Raw genomic sequence first — 12,355 nt, 5'->3', positions numbered from 1 at the left:
AGACCTCCTGGGCCATCCAGTCCAACCCCATTCTGCCAAGAAGCAGGAATATTGCATTCAAATCGCCCCTGACAGATGGCCATCCAGCCTCTGTTTCAAAGCTTCCAAAGAAGGAGCCTCCACCACACTACGGGGAAGAGTTCCACTGCTGAACGGTTCTCAGTCATGGGCCATCCAACACCATTCTGCCAAGAAGCAGGAATATTGCATTCAAATCACCCCTGACAGATGGTCATCCAGCCTCTGTTTAAAAGCTTCCAGAGAAGGAGCCTCCACCACATTCCAGGGCAGAGAGTTCCACTGCTGAACGGTTCTCACAGTCATGGGCCATCCAACCCCATTCCACCAAGAAGCAGGAATATTGCATTCAGAGCACCCCTGACAGATGGCCATCCAGCCTGTTTAAAAGCTTCCAAAGAAGGAGCCTCCACCACACTCCAGGGCAGAGAGTTCCACTGTTGAACAGCTCTCACAGTCAGGAAGTTCTTCCTCATGTTCAGATGGAAACTCCTCTCTTGTAGTTTGAAGCCATTGTTCCTAGTATTAGTTAGGCTATTTCAATGGTAACTGCTAATCCTCATAGGGGCTGGTTAAATGAAATAACAACAACAGGCCTATTTTAACAAACAACTAATAATCCACATGGGTGCTGGTGGAATTAAACAATAATAATCTCGATAAATAAAAATGTAATGTTCGTTTGTGGGATTAACAGAACTCAAAAACCACTGGACGTATTGACACCAAATTTAGACACAAGACACCTATAAAAACCCAATGTATGTCCTTCACTCAAAAAAATGATTTTGTCATTTGGGAGTTGTAGTTGCTGGGATTTATAGTTCACCTACAATCAAAGAGCATTCTGAACTCCATCAATGATGGAATTGAACCAAACTTGGCACTCGGGATGAACAGAAAATACTGGATTTGGTGGGCATTGACCTTGAGTTTTGGAGTTGTGGTTCACCTACATCCAGAGAGTGTTGTGGACTCAAACAATGATAGATCTGGACCAAATTTGGCATGAATACTCAGTATGCTCAAATGTGAACACTGGTGGAGTTTGGGGACAATAGATATTAATATTTGGGAGATGTAGGCTGTCTTTGTTCCATGACCAGGTCTAAAACCAGACTGTGACGGATCCACATAATCTGTTTCTTCCAAGCACATCTGGAGTTGTGAGGCCTTGCTATTAGTCGCACATTGTGGTACAATGGGAGTGTGTCTTATGTGCCTATGGTATGGGAAGAAAGTTTGTTAGTGGGAAAGCCTTCTAGGCATTGTATCCTCAATCTCGTCTTAGTTTACAAATGCTGAATATTAAAAACTTATTAATTACTAGCCGTCCCCTGCCAGGCGTTGCTGTGGCCCAGTCTGGTGATCTGGAAAATAAAGTAATGAGAAAGTGTTGGTTTCTAGTATATGTAATGTCTTTCTGCTTGTGGGTAAACAGTATATTTCTTGTTGTTTCTTTGTCAGTGTTGATGTGGAGAGTGTCTGGTTTGCCTATTCTGGAACATGCAACATAGAATTGTCCTTCTTTAAGGGTCCCTTTCAAATCTAGGATACTATATCTCTCTGTGTGTGAATCATATCTATCTATCTGTATCTATGGCTGGATGTCTCTTTGTCAGGAGGGCTTTGATTACGTTTTCTTGCCTTGGTCAAGGGAGTTGAACTGGATGGCCTTAAGTATTTTCTGTTAGTCATGGGGGTTCTGTGTGGGAAGTTTGCCCCATTTCTGTCATTGCTGGGGTTCTGAATCCTCTTTGATTGTAGGTGAACTATAAATCCCAGTAACTACAACTCTCAAACGTCAAGGTCTATTTCCCTCAAACTTCATCTGTGTTCATATTTGGACATAAGGAATATCTGTGTCAATTAGTCCAGATTCATCATTGTTTGACTCCACGGTGCTCTCTGGATTTAGGTGAATTGCAACTCCCAAAATCAAGGTCAAGGCCCACCAAACAATTGTAGTGTTTTCTGTTGGTTGTGAGAGTTCTGTGTGCCAAGTTTGGCTCAATTCCATCAATGGTGGGGTTCAGAATGCTCTTTGATTGTAGGTGAACTGTGAATCCCAGTGACTACAACTCCCAAATGTCAAGGTTTATTTCCCCCAAACTCCATCTGTGTTCATATTTGGGCGTATTGAGTGCTTGTGCCAAGTTTGGTCCAGATCCATCATTCTTTGGGTCCACAGTGCTCTCTGGATGTAGGTGAACTACAACACCCAAAATCAAAGTCAATGCCCACCAAACTCTCACAAAAAGAGAGTCTTCAACCTCAGCAAGATGGAGTGGATGAGGGATTGGAGGACATCCAACCCCAAATTGGGAAAGAAGTCGTCCAGGAATACCTGGCCGCTCTTAATGAGTTCAAGTCCCCTTTCAGGGCCAGATCAACTACACCCCAGAGTATTGAAGGAACTAGCGGAAGTCATTTCGGAACCATTGGCAACCATCTTTGAGAGTTCTTGGAGAACGGGAGAAGTTCCAGCAGATTGGAGGAGGGCCAATGTGGTCCCAATCTTCAAGAAGGGAAAAAAGGACGACCCAAACAACTACCGTCCGGTCAGCCTCACGTCGATACCGGGCAAGATTCTGGAAAAGATTGTTAAGGAAGCGGTCTGCAAACACTTAGAAACAAATGCAGTCATCGCTAATAGTCAACATGGATTTATCAAAAACAAGTCATGCCAGACTAATCTGATCTCTTTCTTCGATAGAGCTACAAGCTGGGTAGATGCGGGGAATGATGCCGTGGATGTAGCGTACCTGGATTTCAGTAAGGCCTTCGACAAGGTCCCCCATGACCTTCTGGCAAGGAAACTAGTCCAATGTGGGCTAGGAAAAACTACGGTGAGGTGGATCTGTAATTGGTTAAGTGGACGAACACAGAGAGTGCTCACTAATGCTTCCTCTTCATCTTGGAAAGAAGTGACGAGTGGAGTGCCATCTGCAGGGTTCCGTCCTGGGCCCGGTCCTGTTCAACATCTTTATTAATGACTTAGATGAAGGGCTAGAAGGCATGATCATCAAGTTTGCAGACGACACCAAATTGGGAGGGATAGCCAATAGTCCAGAGGACAGGAGCAGAATTCAAAACGATCTTGACAGATTAGAGAGATGGGCCAAAACTAACAAAATCAAGTTCAACAGTGACAAATGCAAGATACTCCACTTTGGCAGAAAAAATGAAATGCAAAGATACAGAATGGGGGACGCCTGGCTCGAGAGCAGTACGTGTGAAAAAGATCTTGGAGTCCTCGTGGACAACAAGTTAAACATGAGCCAACAATGTGATGTGGCGGCAAAAAAAGCCAATGGGATTTTGGCCTGCATCAATAGGAGCATAGTGTCTAGATCTAAGGAAGTCATGCTACCCCTCTATTCTGCTTTGGTTAGACCACATCTGGAATATTGTGTCCAATTCTGGGCACCACAATTCAAGAGAGATATTGACAAGCTGGAATGTGTCCAGAGGAGGGCGACTAAAATGATCAAGGGTCTGGAGAACAAGCCCTATGAGGAGCGGCTTAGGGAACTGGGCATGTTTAGCCTGAAGAAGAGAAGGCTGAGAGGAGATATGATAGCCATGTATAAATATGTGAGAGGAAGTCACAGGGAGGAGGAGGGAGCAAGCTTGTTTTCTGCTTCCTTGGAGACTAGGACACGGAACAATGGCTTCAAACTACAAGAGAGGAGATTCCATCCGAACATTAGGAAGAACTTCCTGACTGTGAGAGCCGTTCAGCAGTGGAACTCTCTGCCCCGGAGTGTGGTGGAGGCTCCTTCTTTGGAAGCTTTTAAGCAGAGGCTGGATGGCCATTTGTCAGGGGTGATTTGAATGCAATATTCCTGCTTCTTGGCAGGGGGTTGGACTGGATGGCCCTTGAGGTCTCTTCCAACTCTTTGATTCTATGATTCTATGAAACCCTTCCAATATTTTCTGTTGGTCATGGGAGTTCTGTGTGCTAAGTTTGGTTCAATTCCATCGTTGATGGAGTCCAGAACACTCTTTGATTGTAGGTGAACTACAAGTCCCATCAACTACAACTCCCAAATGACAAAATCATTATTTTTTGAGTGATGGTCACCTCCTTGTGTTGTGAGAGATTTTGTTGCCAAATTTGGTGTGATTTCGGATCATTGGTTCTTTTGTTTTTAAGGTACTCATTATGACCAGAGCATTTTTATATACTTATGTACTGAATATCCACTGGAACTGACACTAACACTTGGCTCCTTCTCTGAGGGGGAAGAATGAGCAAAATGAGGAGAATGCCTCCCTCAGAAAGCTTTTCCTTCCTTTAGCCCCGCCTCCTTCCATAGGCGGCTATGGAAGCTCAGGCCACGCCCCCTTCCTGGCTTTGAGTGACAGTTAACGGTCATCTGGAGCCAGGGCCTTTTTGGCAGGAAAATCTCTCCTCAGGAGGGAAAACGATTGATGCAAAATAATAATAATAATAATAATAATAATAATAATAATAATAATAATAATAATAATGTATAGAATCATAGAATCAAAGAGTTGGAAGCGACCTCATGGGCCATCCAGTCCAACCCCATTCTTCCAAGAAGCAGGAAAATTGCATTCAAATCACCCCTGACAGATGGCCATCCAGCCTCTGTTTAAAAGCTTCCAAAGAAGGAGCCTCCACCACACTCCGGGGCAGAGAGTTCCACTGCTGAACGGCTCTCACAGTCATGGGCCATCCAGTCCAAACCCATTCTGCCAAGAAGCAGGACAATCACATTCAAATCACCCCTGACAGATGGCCATCCAGTCTGTTTAAAAGCTTCCAAAGAAGGAGCCTCCACCACACTCCAGGGCAGAGAGTTCCACTGCTGAACAGAAAAACGAAAGGGCCTGAGGCTGTTAGGAATGGTGGGAGTTGAAGTCCAAAGAGCATTCAGTTATCAAATCCCACACAGAAATCCAATATCTATTGTAGTGAGGGGGGAGGATGAGAAGCATAATTAATAAGTTTTTAATATTCAGCATTTGTAACGAGATTGAGGATACAATGCCTAGAAGGCTTTCCCACTGATTGTAGGTGAACTATAAATCCCAGCAACTACAACTCCCAAATGTCAAGGTCTATTTCCCTCAATCTTCACCAGTGTTCACATTTGAGCATATTGAGTATTCATACCAAATTTAGTCCAGATGTATCATTGTTTGAGTCCACAACACAGTCAGGAAGTTCTTCCTCATGTTCAGGTGGAATCTCCTCTCTTGTAGTTTGAAGCCATTGTTCCTTTGAAGTCATTGTTCCTAGTATTAGTTAGGCCTATTTCAATGGCAACTGCTAATCCTCATAGGGGCCGGTTAAATGAAATAACAACAACAACAACAACAACAGGCCTATTTTAACAAACAACTAATAATCCACATGGATGCTGGTGGAATTAAACAATAATAATCTATATAAATAAAAATGTAATGTTCGTTTGTAGGATTAACAGAACTCAAAAACCACTGAATTGACACCAAATTTGGACACAAGACACCTCACAACCCAATGTATGTCCTTCACTCAAAAAATTGATTTTGTCATTTGGGAGTTAGAATTGATGAAATTGAACCAAACTTGGCACACAGAACTCCCATAATGAACAGAAAATACTGGAAGGGTTTGGTGGGCATTGACCTTGAGTTTGGGAGTTGTAGTTCACCTACATCCAGAGAGCACTCTGGACTCAAACTATGGTGGATCTGGACCAAACTTGGCACAAGCACTCAATACAGCCAAATATGAACACAGATGGAGTTTGGGGGAAATAGACCTTGACATTTGGGAGTTGTAGTCACTGGGATTCACAGTTCACCTACAATCAAAGAGCATTCTGAACCCCACGAACAACAGAATTGGGGCAAACCTCCCTCACAGAACCCCCATGACCAACAGAACATATTTAAGGCCATCCCATCCAACTCCCTTAATCAGGGCAAGAAAACGTAATCAAAGCCCTCCTGACAAAGAGCCATCCAGCCATAGATAGATAGATAGATAGATAGATAGATAGATAGATAGATATGATTCACACACAGAGAGATATAGTATCATAGATTTGAAAGGGACCCCTAAAGAAGGACAATTATATGTTGCATGTTCCAGAGTAGGCAAACCTGACAATCTCCACATCAACATTGACAGAGAAACAGCAAGAAATAGCGTTTACTCACAAGTATAAAAAAATTGCATATATTATAAACCAACACTTCCTCATTACTTTATTTTCCAGATCAACAGACTGGGCCACAGCAGCGCATGGCAGGGGACAGCTGTTGTTGTTGTTCATTCGTTCAGTCGTCTCCGACTCTTCGTGACCTCATGGACCAGCCCACGCCAGAGCTCCCTGTCGGCCGTTACCACCCCCAGCTCCCTCAAGGTCAGTCCAGTCACTTCAAGGATACCATCCATCCATCTTGCCCTTGGTCGGCCCCTCTTCCTTTTGCCTTCCACTTTCCCCAGCAGCTAGTCTCTATAAATAAAAATGTAATGTTAGTCTGTGGGATTAACATAACTCAAAAACCACTGGATGAATTGACACCAGATTTGGACACAAGACACCTCTCAGGCCAATGAGTGACCATCACTCATTAAAACAGTGGAAAGGACTTAAAAACCCTAAAAAAGCTAAATGACGATACAGAAAAAAATGGAAGAGAGAGGAAAGGAAGGGGGAAAAGGGAGGGAGGGAGGGAGGAGAGAAAGAAGGAAAGAGAGATGGAAGCAAAGAGCAAAGGAAGGAAGGAAAGAGGTAAAGAAGGAAGAAAGGAGATAAAGAGAAAGGAAAAGAAAAAGGGGGAAGGGAAGAAAGAGGTAGAGAAGGAAAGAAAAAAGGGAAGGAAGGAAAGAGGGAGCGAGGGAAGGAAGGAAAGAAGGAGAAAAAAAGGGAGGGAAGGATAGAGGGAGCGAGGGAAAGAAGGAAAGAAGGAGAAAAAGAGGGAGGGAAGGAAAAAAGGAAAGAGAGAAGGAAGGATGGAAGCAAAAAGCGAAGGAAGGAAGGAAGGAGGTAGAGAAGGAAGAAAAGAGAGAAAGAAAAGGGGAAGGAAAGAAGGAAAGATGGAAGAATAGAAGCAAAAAGCGAAGGAAGGAAAGAAAGTTAGAGAAGGAAGAATGGAAAGAGAGGGAAGGAAAGAAGGAAGGATGGAAGCAAAAAACGAAGGAAGGAAAGAAAGCTAGATAAGGAAGAATGGAGAGAAAGAGGGAAGGAAAAGGAAAAGGGGAGAAGGAAAGAAAGAGGTAGAGAAGGAAGGAAGGAGAGAAGGAAAGAAAGGAAAGGAAGGAGATAGGGAGTGAAGGAAGGAGGGAAAGGAGGTTATTTCTATTAGGGTTGAGAAGGTGACAAGCACCTCATGGGTGCTGTTAACTGAGATATTATTATTATTTCTATTATTATTTCTATTATTATTATTTCTATTAGGGTTGAGAAGGTGCCAAGCACATGGGTCCCACTTAACTGAGTTGTTGTTGTTGTTGTTTGGGTTGCGAAGGTGACAAGCACCTCTTGGGTGCCACTTAATTGAGATATTGTTGTTGTTGTTGTTGTTTGGGTTGAGAAGGTGACAAGCACCTCATGGATGCTGCTTAAGTGGGACATTATTATTATTATCATAATCATCATAATTATTAGAGTTGAAAAGATGACAAACACCTCATGGGTGCCACTTAAGTGAGTTATTATTATTATTATTATTATTATTATTATTATTATTAGGGATGAGAAGATGACAAGCACCTCATGGGTGCCGTTTAACTGAGATATTATTGTTGTTATTATTCACCTGGAAGGGCAATCACGTCTTAGAGGCAAGTGTGTTCCTTGGACCAGGCATTTTATATGTGTGTGGGTGTGTAGATTGATATAAACAAGAGGTTTATGGCTCATAATCTTGCCAAATTGCCGTATCAAGCAGCCAAGGCCTCTCCCGTCATCGGCCGCTTTACAAGACACTAAAACTCAACCCAACCCTTTCTGGCCTTCTGATTCATTTTTCGCATACCATCACTGACATTTCCGGGACCAAAGGCAATCGCCGTGCAAAATCCAGACACAAAACGTGCCCATAGCTTCCTCTCCCACTTTCAGTTCCTTCTCATCATTGCTTTGGACAGACTTGTGCCTACGATTCCAGGAAAATATTGACACTGTCTGTCTGTCTCTCTTTCTGTCTCTCTCTCTCTCTCTCTCATGCACACAAAATTTAAAATAATTAGAATTAGTTGTTAGTGGAAGGCAAAAGGAAGAGGGGCCGACCAAGGGCAAGATGGATGGATGGCATCCTTGAAGTGACTGGACTGACCTTGAAGGAGTTGGGGGTGGTGACGGCCAACAGGGAGCTCTGGCGTGGGCTGGTCCATGAGGTCACGAAGAGTCGGAGACGACCGAACGAATGAACAACAAAAAGTTGTTCTTTTCGGCTGCCTTGATACATTGGTGTTAAAGACAGGAGGATTCTATCCCAACCATTCTGCACATTTTCAAAGCATACAGTTTTGTTTGAAAGGGAATTAATTGTTTCACATTCTTCACAATGATCCAAGGCATCCATGATTTTCAAGTTGCCCAGCCATCCAGTTTGCAGCACACGAAAGAGCTGCCATTGCAATAGTTAAACATGGCTCTTGATGTTTTGCAAACATGGTTTGTCTCCTTAAACATTGTGACAGCTGGAAAACGGGGGAAAAGCAAAAGCAGCAGCAGTTCAGTGGTGAAACCGGGAGTCTTTTCAGTTAAATTTGGAGATGCCCACACTTGAATTTTGGCCAGAAAGCTTGCCATATTGGAAAGAAGAAAGCAATAACTAGGTGGGATGATGGTCTCTTTTCTCAATTTTATACATTGGGGATTATTGGATAGACATTTTCTTTTGACCAAAAAAGATGAAGAATATCTTAACTGTCAGGTTTAGGCCATTAATTGGTTTCACTGTCCAAGATGTACATATAAGAGGAGAGTGACATAGCATTAAGATAGTTGGGAATCAATAGGTGCTTCTACGCTAGAATCAGTGCAACTTGACATGATTTTAACTGCTAAGGCAGTGGTTCTCAACCTTCCTAATGCCACGACCCCTTAATACAGTTCCTCATGTTGTGGTGACCCCCAACCAGCAATTTTCATGACAACTACACAACTGTAATTTTGCTACTGTTATGAAGCATAATGTAAATATCTGATATGCAGGATGTATTTTCATTCACTGGACCAAATTTGGCACAAATACCCAATACACCCAAATTTGAACACTGGTGATGTTAGGTGGGGGACTGAGTTTGTCATTAGGGAGTTGTAGTTGCTGGGATTTATGGTTCATCTACAATCAAAGAGCATTCCAAACTCCACCAATGATGGAATTGAACCAAACTTGGCACACAGAATTCCCATGACCAACAGAAAATACTGGAAGGGTTTGATGGGCATTGACCTTGAGTTTTGGAGTTGTAGTTCACCTACATCCTGAGAGCACTGTGGACTCAAACAATAATGGATCTGGACCAAATTTGGCATGACAATCAATATGCCCAAATGTGAACTCTGCTGTAGTTTGGGGGAAATAGACCTTGACATTGGGAGTTGTAATTACTGGGATTTATAGTTCACCTACAATCAAAGAGCATTCTGAACCCCACCAAGGTTAGAATTGGGCCAAACTTCCCACACAGAACCCACATGACCAACAGAAAATACTAAGTCTTTGGTGACCCCTCTGACACCCCCTCGTGACCCCTCCAGGGGTCCCGACCCCCAGGTTGAGGAACGCTGTGCTAAGGAGTCATAATAATAGAATCCTAGAGTTGGGAGAGACCCCAGGCCATCCAGTCCAACCCCATTAATTCCAAGCAAGAATAGCACAATGAAAACACCCCGATAGGTGACCATTCAGCCTCTGTTTGGAAGCCTTCAAAGGAGGAATTTCCACTGGATTCCGAGGCAGAGACTTTCCTGCCAATTGAACCCGTGGTTCCACTGAGTCCTTGTCTCAGAAAGGAAGCCTCCTCCTCTTCCTTAGGACATCCTTTCAGATAGCTCTCATATCTCCATTTCTCAACCTTCTCTTCCACCGGCTAAGCATACCCAGCTCTTTAAGATGCTCCTCAAAGGGATTCATGGTCTCCAAGCCTTTGATCATCTAAGTTGCCTTTCTCTGGACACCTTCCAGCTTAGAGTCAATATCCCTCTTTTTTCATTTTTTTAAATAGATTTTTATTGAACATAAGAAAGAGACAGAATTTTTATTTACATGGAAAGTGGTGGAACAGTGTGATAATAGAAAAGTAGGAAGAAAAATATCTTTTTAAAAAAGTAAAGTATCCTCAGAATTTTTTACATAAAAGTGGTGGAACAATGTGCTTATAGGAAAGTAGAAAAAACTAAAAAAAATGAGAAAAAAAACCCAAAAAATCTAAAATTGTCTTGACTTCTATTCCAAGCTTTGTGGTTCTTATTATTCTTTTTTTATTTAATCTATACCCCTAGTTTTATTTAGTTATTACATTCTTCTGATTTTCTTTTCATACTCCTGGAAAAGATCCCAGTTTGTCAATTTAGTCGATTTACCTGAATGATTCCTCAAAAAGAAAGTTAATTTGTCCATGTCTTTAATTTCACGCAATTTAAGTATCCAATCTTCAATTTCCAGAACTTTTTCTTGTTTCTAAAGTTTTGCAAAGGAGGTTCTTGCTGTTGTCGTCATATATGTAAATAGTTTATCTTTATTTTCATCCAAGCACAGTTCTGAGTCCGTAATTCCTAGCAAGTAATATTCCGTTTTTTTTTAATTAAAGTTCATTTTCAGGATTTTTTGTGATTCATTATGAATTTTGTGGCTACCCTGCAGGACCACCACAAAAAGCTCCCATCATGTTCTTGATATTTCCAACATTTATTTGGGGTATCTTTATACATCTGGGCTAGTTTCTTAGGGGTGATGGAACCTATGGAACATTTTAAGCCAGTTTTCCTTTAAGTCCATTGCATAGGTATATTTCAATTTTTATTCCAGACTTGTTCCCATTCCTTATAGTGGATTGGTCTTCTCAAATTTTCTGCCCATTTAATCATGCATGACTTTACTTCTTCTGTCTCCGTTGCCCATTCTAACAGCTTATTATATATTTTCGTAATTACCTTTTTTTCAGTTTGTAGTACCTTATCCCAAGTTTCTTCATTTAGGTTCAAACCTACCTTCTTATCTTGATTATACGAGGGGTATTTTTTAAGTAAGGTCCATTTTGTTGTAGACACTAGTAGTTCGCGTGCATATCGCAATGAGTGCGTGCGTCGTGTACCGCCACGCCTCGGGAACAACTGTGCTCAGTTTCCGCTCTGTAGCTAACCTGTACGGTTCTGTTCTGTGCTTTCAAAATGTTTAAGACTATCAACTCACCCTCCGCATGTGAGGTTCGCTCAGTGATATGGTTTTTGTCAGCAAGGAACCTGCCTGCTGCAGAAATCCATCGACAGATTTGTGAAGTGTACGGTGATACTGTTATGAGTGAAAGAAAAGTGCGTAAGTGGGTACGACACTTCAAAGATGGCCGTGACAACGTCCATGATGAGGACCGCTCCGGTCGCCCTTCTTTGATTACAGTGAACTCTTGGCTATCGGAGCAGGTGGCAAGTTTTTATGAAGAGGGTATTTTAAAATTGGTTCAGAGGTATGATAAGTGTTTGAACAAACTTGGCAACTATGTCGAAAAATAGAGTGAAGTATGTACTTTCTGAAAATAAATTTACTTTTTTGAAATAAACTTTCGTTGTGTACTTATGTTCCAACGGACCTTACTTAAAAAACACCCCTCGTAGTATTCTTTAATTTGTAAGTAATGTAAGTATGAAATGTTGTTGTATGTGTTTTTCAATTCTTTGTAGATTTTTATCCCTCTTGAATTGCTTTGCCCAGAATTGGACACCACATTATTATTCCCGGCAAAGAGGTCCCGCCAAAGCAGAACAGAGGAGCACAATGACTTCCCTTGATCTAGTAAACACTAGACTCCTTTCGATGCAGCTCTGAATCTCACTGGCTTCTTTCTCCACGGCATCACATTGTTGGCTCATGCTCAACCTGTAATCTACTGAACATGGAAGTTGCAGATTGTCAGGACACTCGTGGTATTTGAACGTCCAAAGGCCTTGTACCAACAAAATCCTCACGGCTCCGCATGCGGCGTCAAACTTCATTCATTCTACAGTGTCAAAATCTTGTTCTGCTTCCTGTTACTAGGGCTTTGTTTGCCAACTTTGGAAAGGCTTGGAAGCTTGCCAAGCAAAAATAATTGTTTGAAAAGCAGAAGTTCCAGCACTAGGAGGAGGAGGAGGAAGAGCCCTTG

At 42.2% G+C, this 12,355-nt stretch overlaps 1 protein-coding gene across 1 annotated transcript in view; it reads right to left on the bottom strand.

The window, feature by feature from the left end:
• The window catches only part of BCO2 (beta-carotene oxygenase 2), an 82,557-nt gene that overhangs the window by 42,171 nt on the left and 28,031 nt on the right, over positions 1–12,355 (bottom strand). The gene's annotated exons all lie outside the window — the stretch shown is intronic.

Source organism: Anolis sagrei, chromosome 7 (assembly GCF_037176765.1).
Source record: "Anolis sagrei isolate rAnoSag1 chromosome 7, rAnoSag1.mat, whole genome shotgun sequence".
NCBI classification, from domain to species: Eukaryota; Metazoa; Chordata; class Lepidosauria; order Squamata; family Dactyloidae; genus Anolis; species Anolis sagrei.
Note: the sequence above shows the minus strand (reverse complement) of the source record. Positions and strands in the feature narration are given on the sequence as shown.